This window comes from Myotis davidii, unplaced genomic scaffold, assembly GCF_000327345.1.
Source record: "Myotis davidii unplaced genomic scaffold, ASM32734v1 scaffold44, whole genome shotgun sequence".
NCBI classification, from domain to species: domain Eukaryota; kingdom Metazoa; phylum Chordata; class Mammalia; order Chiroptera; family Vespertilionidae; genus Myotis; species Myotis davidii.
This window is the reverse complement of record NW_006299705.1, coordinates 16,413,499-16,427,175: the sequence shown is the minus strand read 5'-3', so window position 1 is coordinate 16,427,175 and position 13,677 is coordinate 16,413,499. Positions and strand designations below refer to the sequence as shown.

Below are 13,677 nucleotides of genomic sequence, written 5' to 3'. Positions count from 1 at the left end.
TCTTCTCCTCCTCCCAGCCCAACCTGTGCTGCTCCTCCCCAGAGCCTCTGGAGCCCGGTGGCCCCGCCAGAGGCGAGCAGGGGTCCACGCTGCGCCGCAGGATCCGCGAGCATTTGCTCCCGGCGGGAAAGGGGCCCGCGGCAGTGACCGGAGCAGGCGGAGTGACGCCTCCTGGCGGACGCTCCCCAGACTCAGCTCCCTCTTCGTCCTCCGCTTCTTCCTTGTCCTCCTCGCCTCAGCCACCCCCGAGGGGGAACCGTGCCCAGGATGAGGGTGCACAGCCGCGGGGCGCCGCGCCGCACTTGTGCCATCAGAAGAGTTCCTCCCTGCCAGGCACTGCCAGCCTGGAGCAGCTGCTGGAGCCATCTCCACCCCCGGCGGGGGCAGAGCGGGCACGGAGCTCCAGGGAGCCGTGGACCCCGGAGAAGGGCGGGGAGTGCAGCGGCAGCCAGGTGAGTGCTGGGTGCCCGGGGCCACGCCTCCAGCCTGGGGGGACCGAGACCGCGAGACGTGCAAGTGGGTGTGGGTGCTCCCAGGCAAATCAAAGCGTGGAAAGAAAACGTCCCGCACCTGCTTAGTGAAGATAAGCCTTGCGCCCCGACTTTACTTTGGGCAGAAGTAGCTTTTTGAGGTGACAGTGAAAGTGGAAGCATAAATGGTCGCCAAACAGGGGAGAAATGAAGTTAGACATAATTCAGGGTACTTCTTGGAGGTCTTCTAGAAGGACTCTCCACCATGTCTCACGTTGTCAAAAGAAAAACAAACCCCCAAACGTGAAAAGGGTGACAACCATGGATGATGGTGGTGTGGAGGGGCCAGCACTGGACACACATGGTTTGCAGGAAGGAATAGAAATGCGAACAGGTGACTTAACGGCAAACGCGAGGTAATGGCGTGGGGAAAGCCTTAGAGCAGAGGTTTGCTGACTTACCCACACTCCCTCCCTGAAACTTCCCGGCAAGTGGGTCGCTGCCCAACAAGTGAGCAGCCTGCGCGCGCCTCAGCCGAGTTAGTGAAATGTGTTCCTGTGGCCTTTTCTAAGATGGAATAGTCACACCGAAGCAGCTGCCTTGTGAGCCCGCTGCTTCCTGCATCATGTTGACTCGGATCACGCAGGTGTATTCGGACAAGAATCCAGTGAACGTGTATGCAGGGCCCCAAGGCGCTCCACGAGCGGCTGCGTGCACTCCCTCTGTCTTCTAGAGCAGTGGTTCTCAACCGTGGCTGCACATTAGAATCACCTGGGAATCTTTTTAAAATCCTGATTTCTGGGCCTCATCCTCCGGAAATTCTGTTTCTTTGTTCCTAATGTTTTGGCCCCACCCCATAACAAAGAAACAGAATTTCCGGAGGATGAGGCCCAGAAATCAGGATTTTAAAAAGATTCCCAGGTGATTCTAATGTGCAGCCAAGGTTGAGAACCACTGTTCTAGAGGGAGGCTCTCTTGTAAATGTTTATCAAATCGTGTTATCAAATATCTTGAGAGTTCCATTCTGCCAGGGACCTAAAGAACTCTTTTCTTTCAATATATCGTACTTTATTTGAACTCAATATTTTGTCTCTAAATAGACACGTTAGATTAATGCTATGTACATTAAAACTACAGAAAACATAAAGCTGTGTTTAGAAGGATAAGATATGGGAATAGATGTGCTTTCAGTTGAAACTCTTCATAGTTTATTTGTACGGTTTCAGAAAATAGAGCAGAGTATGAGTGTTTTATTGTTTAATAAACACAGTTGAGTGCAGCAACCCGATGTTAACTGATGTTGGAGGAAACTCCTGATGTTCTAGAAAATGTTTTTAGTTAGTCTCAGAAGAGTAGGTAGGGATATTATTGACAAAAAGCTCAAATAAACCTACTTTTCCCTTCATCTTGAAAAAGAATTTGAGAAGTCCTGTTTCTGGTTCCAAAAGTAAAGTTAAAAAGTCATTTTAAAAGGATGTTTAAATTCAGTAAAGATGAATACTATTTATTTAAAAAACGTGTGGGTTTTTTTTAGTGTGTACATAGCCTAATTATAAGAATTTTAGAGTTGGGGTACTGTTTACATTTGTTTTGATGAAATTTTGCAACCAAGAATAATAAGACAAATAATAATTGGATTAGATTGGATGGTAGAGATATTACTGCAAATGTTAACTTATTAAATTACTTTGCAGTTCACTAAAGCAAGATATTTTCAAAGCAACAGCAGGGAATTCTGAATTGATATTTGTGTTTATTTTTACCCAAAAGTTTCAGACACCATCAATATTTATTTCAAAAATGCTGCTGTATAAATATGAATTTCATATTCAAAAGACCTAAACCTATTTTGGAGAAGACACTAAACATTATTGTGTGTGCCTTCACCATATACTGGCCACTTTATAGCCATACATGGTTTAATCCCCATAGCAGTCCTACATGATCAAAGTTCTTGTTTCCATTTTTATGGATTAGGGAACCAATACTTGAAGAAATTAAAATAACTTTTCTAGGGTCACATGATTGATAAATAACAGAGGTTTTGTAGTCAAGTCATTCTCCAGAATCTTTTCCCATGACTACAGTTACCTTTGACAAGTTTTAGAACTTACGTTTCTGAGATGACTTCAGTCCTATTGATGAATAATACTTGCAAGTTTATGTATGTCCTGGAGTATTTTTTTTTCCATCCCTAGAATGGGGAAGAGGAAGAAATAGGGTTGGAACCTGGAACAGGATGAGGACTCACCAAGGTGCCCAGGAGTAGGCTTAGCTCTGCAGCACCCTTCCAAGCTCCCTTCCTATCTCAGAGATCTTCCCTGGCGCTCTGAGCACATCATCTGCAAAAATACTTGGGCATGGGATAGAGTGTGTAGCACATGTAGATTTCAGTTTTATTCACAGTTCACAAGAACAGATGGGAACACATGAAAGAGAAGACAATGAAAGCATAAAATCCATCTTCAGATGGCCCAGATGAAAAGAACTTTCTTTTAAGGGAGAAAGAACATTTGTTGCAAAAAACAAGACAAATTGCTCAATTTTTCTCTTGTTCTCTGCTTGATCCTGGCATCAGCCATGTTCTCCAAACATTCCCCACCTCTCCATCCCCCAGCCCAGCATGAAGCCCCAACAGCATATGTGCACATACTCTGACACTGGGTAGAGATGTCAAGCCAAAAATCAGATTGGGTTGCTGGGGCAAGAGATTTGGAAGTCAATGCTGAACAGTGATTAAAACGGAACAAGCTACCTCCCATGCCCCTGCCAACCCTCGTGCTATTATGTTTTCTGTAGCCAAATATACCTTTGCAATGCACTATAACACATTTGATACTGTCGTGCATGTTATATAACATGCATTATTTAAAATAATCTGCTTTGTAAAAAAAAAAAAAGAAACTCCTTTCGTCCCACTGACTCTCGTTCACGTGCCGGGCCATATTGTCACACCAGATGCATTTCATTTTCTGCAGCACAGATGGGAAAGATGCTTTCTCAATTTGTGTGCATATAAAAAATATGCCAATTTTATGTATTCTGTCTTGATGAGTTCCTAAAATTGTATTCTGCTAGGATCAGGGAATCAGTATTTTAAGATAAATAGTGAGGACTGAATATGTTGCATTTTTTAGTGTTTTAACAAAAAGCTTGTAGTGATCATGAATGTTAAACTTTTATTGTTTTTCCTTTACATTCATTTTGTTAAAATTGTCTTTATAGAGGAGTAAAAATGTTTTATTCAAGGTGTTATAGAGATGTTTCAAAACATAGTAAGAGGAATATTCATTCACTGGGATGAAATTCCTGAAACACATCTCTGTGCCCTGACAAAAAGTGGAACAATATCTTCTTACATTAAGTCTATATGTGAAGTGGATCTCACTTTATTAATTAGCTGACCTTTTAAAGAAAGCCTGTGTTTTCAAAAATTATTTTAAAAGGTGACGAGTTATTTTTTTGCTGTTTATTTTCAGGTATCTTTAATATTACTTCAAAGAACATAACTTCATTTTGGGAAGGCCCAAATTAAAAAAGAATTCCTAACAGAAATGATTAAAACCATTTAAAAAATCTATAATTACAAAAAGCCGCCCCAAATAACATTAGTAGCTTTTTCAAAATGTGTGTGTGAGGGGGTCAGGGGAGGGAGGGAGATGAGACCTTAGGACAGGGGTGGGCAAACTTTTTGACTCAAGGGCCCACAATGGGTTCTTAAACTGGACCGGAGAGCCGGAACAAAAGCATGGATGGAGTGTTTGTGTGAACTAATATAAATTCAAAGTAAACATCATTACATAAAAGGGTACGGTCTTTTTTTTCAATAGTTTTATTCATTTCAAATGGGCAGGCTCTGGCCCACGGACCGTAGTTTGCCCACGGCTGCCTTAGGACATTTTGGAGCAGGCTGTGCAACAAACATTTTTGTTTGTTGTGTTGTAGCATTCTTGAAAAATACTGGGATCTTCAGGTCATTCCAGAGGAAGGGAGTGAAAAGCATGAGTAAGAAGGTTACTTTAGAGTGAAATTATTTCCCTGTAACCTTTGGTTACTATACTGTGTATCTGGCAGATTTGAGTAGAGCTATGAATATTGAAAAAAAGGGAAGTGTTAAAACATAGATATTGTATGAAATGGGCTTGAAACATAGCTTAATAAACATCAGTAGTGTTATTATTATTGAACTATATATTAAAGTTTTGCCACTGCCACCATTACAAATAAGTGGGTGTTAAAAAAACAGGGAGCTTTGCTGGTTCTTTTAATTTAATTTCAGGTATTTTACTTGCTATGGTGGCAAAAATAGCTCAGAATTAACTAAGGCAGTACTGGTGACATAATAACACAGTAAAAATAAAAGAATCTTACATTACTTTTGGTAAGTATGTGCACATTATCATGAAAAAATGAATAAATACTTTGAGGGATGAAATAGGATTAATGGTTTTATAAAGGAATTAGAACAGACATTTCCTCTTTTCTTTTGCCCCATTGTTTAAACATAAGGGATGATTTCACAAATTAAAGGTTAATAATCTATCTTTGGTACCTTAGGAAACATATAGTGTAATTTCTTTGCTCATGATGATTATCAAAATGTTTGCCAAGTCTACATTGATGAAGAGTAAAAAACATGTCTGGATGACATTGTAAGCATTGACAGAATCTGCAGATTCAGAAATTAGGATCATACATTTTTGTTGTTAATTCATACTATTTACAGTGTCACAGCACACACCTGTTTTAGAAAGGGAGACATTGATCTTTTGAAATCTGAAACTCTTTTGTTTTGACTTATTTTTTTTAACTGGAAAACTTACTAAAAATACATATTTCCATGCCTCAATTTGCCAAGCATACTAAATAAAATCCTTTCTTGATTAAATGGGAATCATTGTCTGAATATTGATTTTTGGGGGTTTTATTTAATGTGAATAAAATAATGTCCTAGAACTTGTTTTAGAGAAGCTTTCTTGTTTTCATAAAATTACAGTATAAACTATACCTATTTATGACAAGTTTATCTTTCTATGAAGTTAATTATTGAAAGGTGTGAGGCATCCTTCCTCATCATTTATTTCACTTGCCAAATAATCTTTACTGTATGTGTGAATTTTGATTTGTCAGCACCATTAAAAATACCATATATTTTATTTCCTGCATGATTAGCTTTTTATGTGCCATTTTGATTTCCTTGTCACTATCAACCTTTCCTTTTAACTTATGTTGCTTTTTATAAATCAGGTGTAAAGTGGTGACTATCCTTCAACAATTCAAGGTTTTATGCCAAGAGATTTTTCCCTCCAGTGTAACGAGTTTCTTTCCTTTTTAATATGTTTTTATTGATTTAGAGAGAGAGGGAGAGAGAGGGAGAGAGAGAAACATCGATGAGATAGAAACATGGATGGGTTGCCTCCTGCATGCCTCTACAGAGATAGAGCCCCAAGCCTGTGCATGTGCCCTGACCAGGAATCGAACTGGCGACCTCTTGGATGCACAGATGACGCTCAACTAACTGAGCCACATTGGCCAAGGCTATAACCAATTTCTAATTAGAATTTTGTTTCAGCAGAATATCAGGCCATGATTTCCCTGATGTCTCCAAATATTTGTATTTAACATTAGTCTGAATGTAAGCAATACAAAAAAACCTCTATTTTTTGAAAGTCCTGCTTACTGCCTTCTTAAGAGAACAATTTTCCTGTGAAGTCTCTTTTTGATATTTTATACCAGCCTAATTCCCATTATCTTGGATCCTGGCTGGTCTGGAAAATTGCAACACATGATAGACAAATGGACCTCTGGGCATTTTAGGATCAATGCCTCCTCCTAATCCCACCATTTTCACCTATTCTGCTTCAGCCTGAGCTACCTGCACCAGCACTGCTAGAGTAGAATTTGGCAAATCCTAGTACCATTGACCTATTTAATTGACATTGTAAAAACGGTTCAGGGAGAACTATTCAAAAAATGGTTGCTGAATGAATGATGCAATGAATGGATGGGCTAGAGCTGTTCAGAGATAAGTTCTCTAGAAAAGTTTCAAAATCCTTTACAGCTGTGTAATGATGTTAACGCCTTCGTGATTCTGAGTCTTTTTAAGCCTGACAGATGTGGCTGATATTCTCTCTTCTCCCAGCTGGTAGCTTGGCTGTTTTCAGCTTGCACTTTAATCTGGTTTATGCCTGCAGGCATGAAGGGAGGACCTGAGCCTACTAAGTGGCTGCCATATTGTGCTCACATGGACTATGCGGGAGTGGTTTCTATTTCTGAGGTCTCTAGCTCAGGGATGCATTTCTTGGTGCTGGTCTCTGACTCCCGGAATCCGATTTTGCACCTCAGTTTCCTTGTCTGGCCTCTGCCATTGCACCCCCACATCTGGATTCCAGACACCTGCTGACTATCCTTACCTTATGATCGCTGAGTCTGAAACTCTGCTCTTGAATCTTAGCTCAAGATACTTTCCTGCTGCATTGCTATTTTTCCTCAAACCCATTTCTTTGCGATCGGTTAAAATCCCAGTCTTGATCAGGAGTCTTGCCCTCCCTAGCCTGGCCCACTCTGCTGCCTCTTGAGTGCCAAGGGTGTGAACTGGGGTTCAGAGACTTGGCCAGTTGCTTTTCATAGCAAGGCAGATCCCTTGTCTAATGCTGAGACTATTTATAAAACACTAAAGCCGCTCTCCAGAAATCTGCATTGCCAGTCAACTGCACTAGCCTATAAAGGGGTGTTTCTTCCTCCCAGGAACAAACTAGAGCTGATCTCACTGAGTTCCGTTCACTTTCTCCATGTTCCTTCTCTCCTATTTTGAAAGCACTCATATGCCTATTCTTTAGCCTCACCACCTTTTTATTTAGTCCTGCCTTCTTTCTTCTTCTTTTTTCTTAACATTTTCCCTTCTGTCTCTCTGCCTGCAAAGCTATTTTTGCATCTGGATCTGTGCTGTCCCATGTGGCAGCCACTAGCCACACATGGTTATTGAGCAGTGGAAATTGTGCTCTACATAAGTGTAAAAAAACCACTGGATTTCAAAGCCTTTGCACAAAGAAAGTAAAATATCTAATTACTATTTTTATATTGCTTGCAGTTGAAATATTATTTTGGACATAATGGATTAAATAAAATATTATTAAAGTTAATTTCATCTGTTCCTTTTATTTTCTTAAATGTGGCTACTAGAAAATTTAAAATTATGTATGTAGCTCACATATTTATATTTATTGAACAGCATTGATCTAAAGCCAGAGTTCAAACTCCATTGATAACAGGGGCCAAAGCAAAGAGGGTTTGGTGGGGCCCATGGTCAGGAGCCCTTGCCCCTTTGAAGGGGCAGCTGTTTCTCAGCCCCAGATGACTGTCTCAGTGAAAAAAGCAGTGTTGCCAGAGTTTCTGCCTTCTTTGATAGAAGCCCAAAGTCTGAAATTTTGTGTGAAGTCTCCAGAATCTTGAATTTTATTTTTAAATTTATCTTTATTGTTGAAAGTATTACAGATGTCCCCTTTGTGTCCCTCCCCCCCCCTCAACCCTGCCCCTGCCCCCACTCCAGGCCTTCACCATTCAAAATTTTCTAGGTTAATCTCTCCACACACCCCCAGCCCACCCGACCCCACCCCTCCCTCTGAAATTCGTCAGTCTGTTCCATGCTTATCTGTCTTTGACTAATAATTTGTTCTTTTAAAAACACAGTACAAGCTAAATAAAATGTATCTCTGGGCTGAATTTAGTTATCAGTTTGTAGCTAGCTGTTTGACCTTTAGACTCCAAGAGCTCATGTCTGATTTCTCCTCCCCTCCCACTACTAGGAATGTTACTTGGGACATAGTAGGTGTCCATACATTTTACAAAATAACAAAACCAGGAGTGGTGGGATGGAATCCGGAATGCAGTGTGTTGAGGGGTGTGTGGAAAGAAGAGGTGGGCACAGGGAGCGGCCAAGCAGTTTGGCTCTGTCCAGAGGATTAAAGAAAGCGGTAGTAGGAGAGTGAGAACAGTGTTGGGATGGGATCAGGGGAAGGTTTTTAGTTTCTTTAATGGATAGCACCTGAGTGGCTGATGAGAAATATGTAGAGAAGAAGTTGAGATTAAAGGGGAAGGTGGGGGCAATCAATGGGATGAGGTCTCTAAGGAGATGTGTGGGGGTGGGTTCCAGAAGTGGTAGCCTCAGCCAGAAGGTGGATGCAGGTAAGAAGCAGGTTTGCTGGCAGCAATTTAAGGCTGTTTCCACCTGATGGCCTCTGCCTTATTTCAAAGTTCGGTTAGGATTTGGACATAGGGGCATGGGGGAAAGAATATGGCCATAGGCACAGAGATGAATAAGTGCCCTGGGTATACGAGGAATGGAGAGTCAGTACTGGGATGAGGCCTAGGGCGTGGGAAGGGAGGCAATGGGGATTTTAGTTTAGGGTCAAATGGGCCAGACTGAGGGCGGGTAGGGAAGCCTGGAAGCATTTGAGCAGAGGAGACGGGGTCAAGTGAGCCTTAGAAGGGTCAAGTTGGGAGCAGAGGCAGGAGACCATGCCCATGCAGAGGCCGCAACAGTCCCAGTGAGAGCTGGGCAGTAACCTGACCTGGGGCTGGGAAGAGGGAAAGATCTGAAAGACCAGCATGTGGCTGAAGCTTCAGAGAAAGGGAAAAGGGAAGGAATGAATCAAAGCATGTTTTCTTTTTTGGTTCAGAACTGCTTTCCTTGAAAAGTCTTTTTCTTGGAAAGGGGAGGGGAGGGGTGACTTCTGAGTGTGCATCATGCAGAGTGGTTGAGGGTGCCAGCTCCTGAGTGGCAGATTGTCACTTATTTACTGTAAAAACCCATATTCTTTATAGTTATTTTGGATTTTTCTTGAATAAGTCTCCTTTTCTCTGCTGCATTAGGCATTGAATGCGAAGAATGGAGTAAAAGAAACGGCAAAATGTATGTTTGTCAGTTAAAAAAAATCAGGCAAAACAAGAAAACCTTCTATATATCCCTGTAACGTAGACTCCTATGGAGCCTGATATCAGAGTGGCTACATATTTGAAGAAATAGTTATAATTAAAGGGTTTAGAATCCATGGACTCTGTTGGAAATTTTTATTCTTAAGGCAATGTACTTCAAACAGTTCTCTCTCAGATGGAAGGTTGGCCTGTGCATGGCAGATGATCAGTTTTTGAAGATTGCAAGTAGGCATTCTCTCAAAATGGAAACCATAGTCTATCTTTGCCTTTAAGCCACATTTGACTCCTATTCTTGTATCAAAATGTAAAATAGCATTTGATAAAAGAAAAATTCACATTTTTAGGGTTGCCTTTAAATAATATTTTCACCACACCAAATTAGAAGTTTGAATGTTTTCCAAAATATTGTTTGAGATTGGAATAGATTTGCAGACAAGTTCTATGTTGCTACAAAGCTGTTGCCAGACCCCTGACCCAGAGCAGATATGGCTGCACCTTCCCCTCTCCTCTCTTTGCACCCCTCTATTTTTATAAGGAAGCTGGAGGTGAGGGACAGGGATGGGGTCCAGCTGAGGCTGTGATCTCACCTGGTTCTCTCTGGTCTTGCATATATGCCAATTCAACTCAACAGTTTACTGTAAAAAACATTGATTTAACCATTTTTAACAAATCCTCACTGGAGGATATTTTTCCCATTGATTTTTTTTAGAGGGAGTGGAAGGGAGGGAGAGAAAGAGAAAGAGAAAGAGAGAGAGAAAGGTAGAGAGACATTGATATGAGGGAGACGCATCAGCTGTTGCCTCCTACAGCCGAGGTATGTGTCCTTGCCTGGGAATCAACCCGTGATGCTTCGGTCCTCAGGACAAGGGTCTAACCACTGAGGGACCAGCCAGGCTGACTTAACCCTTTTGGTCATCACTCCCCAGCCCCTCTCTGCTCTTTTGGCCTCTCAGGCAGCATCCATTTACTCTAGACTCCTGCTGCTTTTGTGACTAATAGCTGGCTCTGTGGGAGTCAGCTGAGCGAGACTCCGGGGAACAGGCAGGAGCACCTTTATTTTGCAGTTTCCAGACCCCATACTATTTGCCTCTTTTCAAGGAAGTTAGAACTTTGTGAAGTGCTCTTATATCGGTTCCTCTCTACCTGACATTTCACTTTCTCTGGCTTCTACGTTTTTCTTCCTGGGTGTATGCCAGAATATGAGGGAGCACTATATGGAACTTGTCACGGAAGGATTGCTGTCTCTTGGACGGTCAGCCGTGGTTAGGCTACTTACACCTCTGCCACAGGATGCTCCAGGTGGTGTGGTATTTGGTTGGCTCTCTATTCTCTGCATTCCTACTACTTGCCATTCAGTTATTTCACGTCTCTTTCTTTCCTGGGCAAATTAAAATAAAAAAATAAAAATCAGGAAATATTTTTATTAAAGGCTTTTTATAATATAGTTTTTCACAATGAAGTTTAAACAATAGGCTTCTGTGATGTTTTGATGTTTTGTGTGGCTTTGGCATATGCTACACACACACACACACACACACACACACATTAGGCCTTTACCAGGAATGGCTTATCCATGTACCTATCTTTTCACACACATCGTATTTTCCACCGGAGTCAAAGATAATCAGACTAACTCCAGTATTTGCCAACGTCTAAATTTAATCTGATAGTATTACATGTCAATGAAAACATAGTATTTACAAATGGTTTAAGTTTATCTAGTTTGAGTGGCTGTACAGTAACCAGCTCAGCCAAAGAGAAACACACACACACACAGTTAGAAGACAGCTTTTGTGGTTTGCTACGGGTGCGTTCTAGCAAGGGAATGAGGAATCTTGCTTTGTATTTAAACTAAAGTGTAAAGAATGCCTGTTCTTCAGTAGAATAATTATTCTTCTTTAAGTATCTATCTTACAGCCACCACGGAAGAGAGGTCATTGAATTATTCCCTAATCTTTTGAAACCTAGCTGTCACAATAACTAATGTCTGTCATTAGTATTTTCAAGCCTGGCCTGGCTTTACCATCACAAAGTGATCCTTACAAGTAAAAAAATAATGAGGCACTTTGTTAAGCTTCTTTATTGATATAATTCAGCTTTTAATTAGAGAAAAAGTCATGCCTTTAGGATAATAAAGATGTACTGTCATAATCACAGAAAGCTCACTTTTTGGAAACCACCTCAAAAAGAGGGTGGGAAAATAACTGAATTAGGAACCATGCGGTCTGGGCGGCAGAGCCTTTGTGCTATTTCTGTTAATGTTGCTAACAATTCTTTTTTTTTAATTTTAATTTTTATGGATTTCAGAGAGGGGGAGAGAGAGGGAGAGACAGAGACAGAGAGACAGAGATAGAAACATCAATGATGAGAGAGAATCATTGATTAGCTCACCCCTGCACGCCCCACACTGAAAATTCACCCACATGTGCCCTGACAAGGAATCAAAAAGTGACCTCCTGGTTCATAGGTTGACACCCAACCACTGAGCCATGCTGGGCGATTGCTAATGATTCTTAGTGGCTCTTTTAAAAAAAAAAAATTTCTTAACACCATTTTATTACTTTATTCATTCTCTTAATCATATCTGAATTGCATCCTGAGTTGGTGTACAAGTGCCCATTTCACATTTGAAATTTTATTTTTTTCTTCCTTTTAGGAGTATAAATCTAATGTGAGTTTCAAGCAGCTACACAAAATTTGTATTTGGTGCCAGAAATTGGTTGTGTGAATTAGTTTGCATAAGTATCCATGAACTTCTTCATAGTGGTATCTATTGTGGTAGGGTTCGGCTTTTATTTCTTTGTTTTTGAATGAAGTTTTGTTAAATCATAATGCATATTCCATCTTCTGAAGTTGCATTACAGGAGGTAGGACACATCACTGTGGTCCTCCCCAGACTACTCTGTATGGATTCTCTTTCTCAATTGTTCTATCTTACTTCTGATGCAAGGCTAACTAGCAGGTGGGGCCATTTTAAAATGATACTTTATAACTAGTATTAATCCTAGGTAAATGTACAGCACATCTATTATGTATTGGCACTATTCTAAGTGTTTGTCTTAACTTAATTGACTATAACACTTTCTGTTGAATTTTCTACATGAATAAACTGAACCACAGGAGATTAAGTGACATGCCCAAAGTAAGTATAATTTGAATACACCTTGTCCGTCCCTTACGAGATACAAAGGAAGGCTGTCTGAAGTAGATTGTGCCTGAGAAGCCAAGCTTAGGGAAACAGAACTCCAAGTGGAAGTTTGGGATGAAGTTTTATAGCCTCATCTGCCTCCCTATCTCAGTAGTGATAACAGCTCTCCTTTGCCTCCACCATTTCCTTCCCATCTTTCTTATTTTGGAAGGTTATCTCACAACAAGTACAATAAAAAAAAACAGATTTAGTGGAATAGTTAGAAGATTTTGGTGTCAGGCTTAATCCTGGCTCTATCACTTACTTCTTGCTGTTGGTAAGTTCTCTTAAGTTCTCCTTGATTGTTAGATACAGATATGGCTAGCAACTTTCACATACCAGGCCTACTTAAAATAATTCTTCCTCACCAGGTACCCCACAAATTCAATATTTCTGTTATTGATTTGTTATTAGAGACAGTTATAAGTTACAGGACCCTTGTAATTATGCATTTTCTATATTCTGTAGTCTCATCTCTTAAAATAACTGTGAGGTGATTAGGAAGACTGCTTGTTGAAAAATCTAAAGCATTTTGGTCATTAATGCTTTCCTGTTCCATGAAAGGAATGGTATCAGAGGAAAGAAACAAAATAGGTCTGTCTGCTAGGCATTCTTTATGCAGTATCTCTATATATAAAAGCCTAAGCGACTGTTACGACATAATGACCAGAACGACCTGAACAACTGGTTGCTATGACATGAACATGCACTGACCACCAGGGGGCAGGCACTCAATGCAGGAGCTGCCCCTTGGTGGTCAGTGCACTCCCACAGCCAACCTCCCGTGGCCAGCCAACCTCCGCAGCCCTTCCCTGCGGCCGGCCAACCTCCCATCCCCCCCCTCCCCCAGCTGGCTGGCCAACCTCCCAGTGCCCCTACCCCCCACCGGCCGGCCCCGATGGCCCATTGGACTGCATGAGATGCCCCGATTGGCCCCGATCGCCGGCCAGGTTGAGGGACCCCACCTGTGCACAAACTCGTGCACTGGGCCTCTAGTCTTACTAGGTGTACCAGTTAATAATGCGGATTTTTTTTCAATAGATGGAGTTACACATATGTCGATATATATGTGATTTAATATGTATA

At 41.2% G+C, this 13,677-nt stretch overlaps 1 protein-coding gene across 1 annotated transcript in view; it reads left to right on the top strand.

Annotated features, from left to right (window-relative positions):
- Positions 1–6: 6 nt before the first annotated feature.
- MCTP1 (multiple C2 and transmembrane domain containing 1) overlaps positions 7–13,677 on the top strand; it is a 422,223-nt gene continuing 408,552 nt past the window's right edge. The window contains exon 1 of the mRNA XM_015571629.1: positions 7–452. The gene's annotated coding sequence lies outside the window, so the exon portion shown is untranslated. The remainder of the gene's footprint in view (positions 453–13,677) is intronic.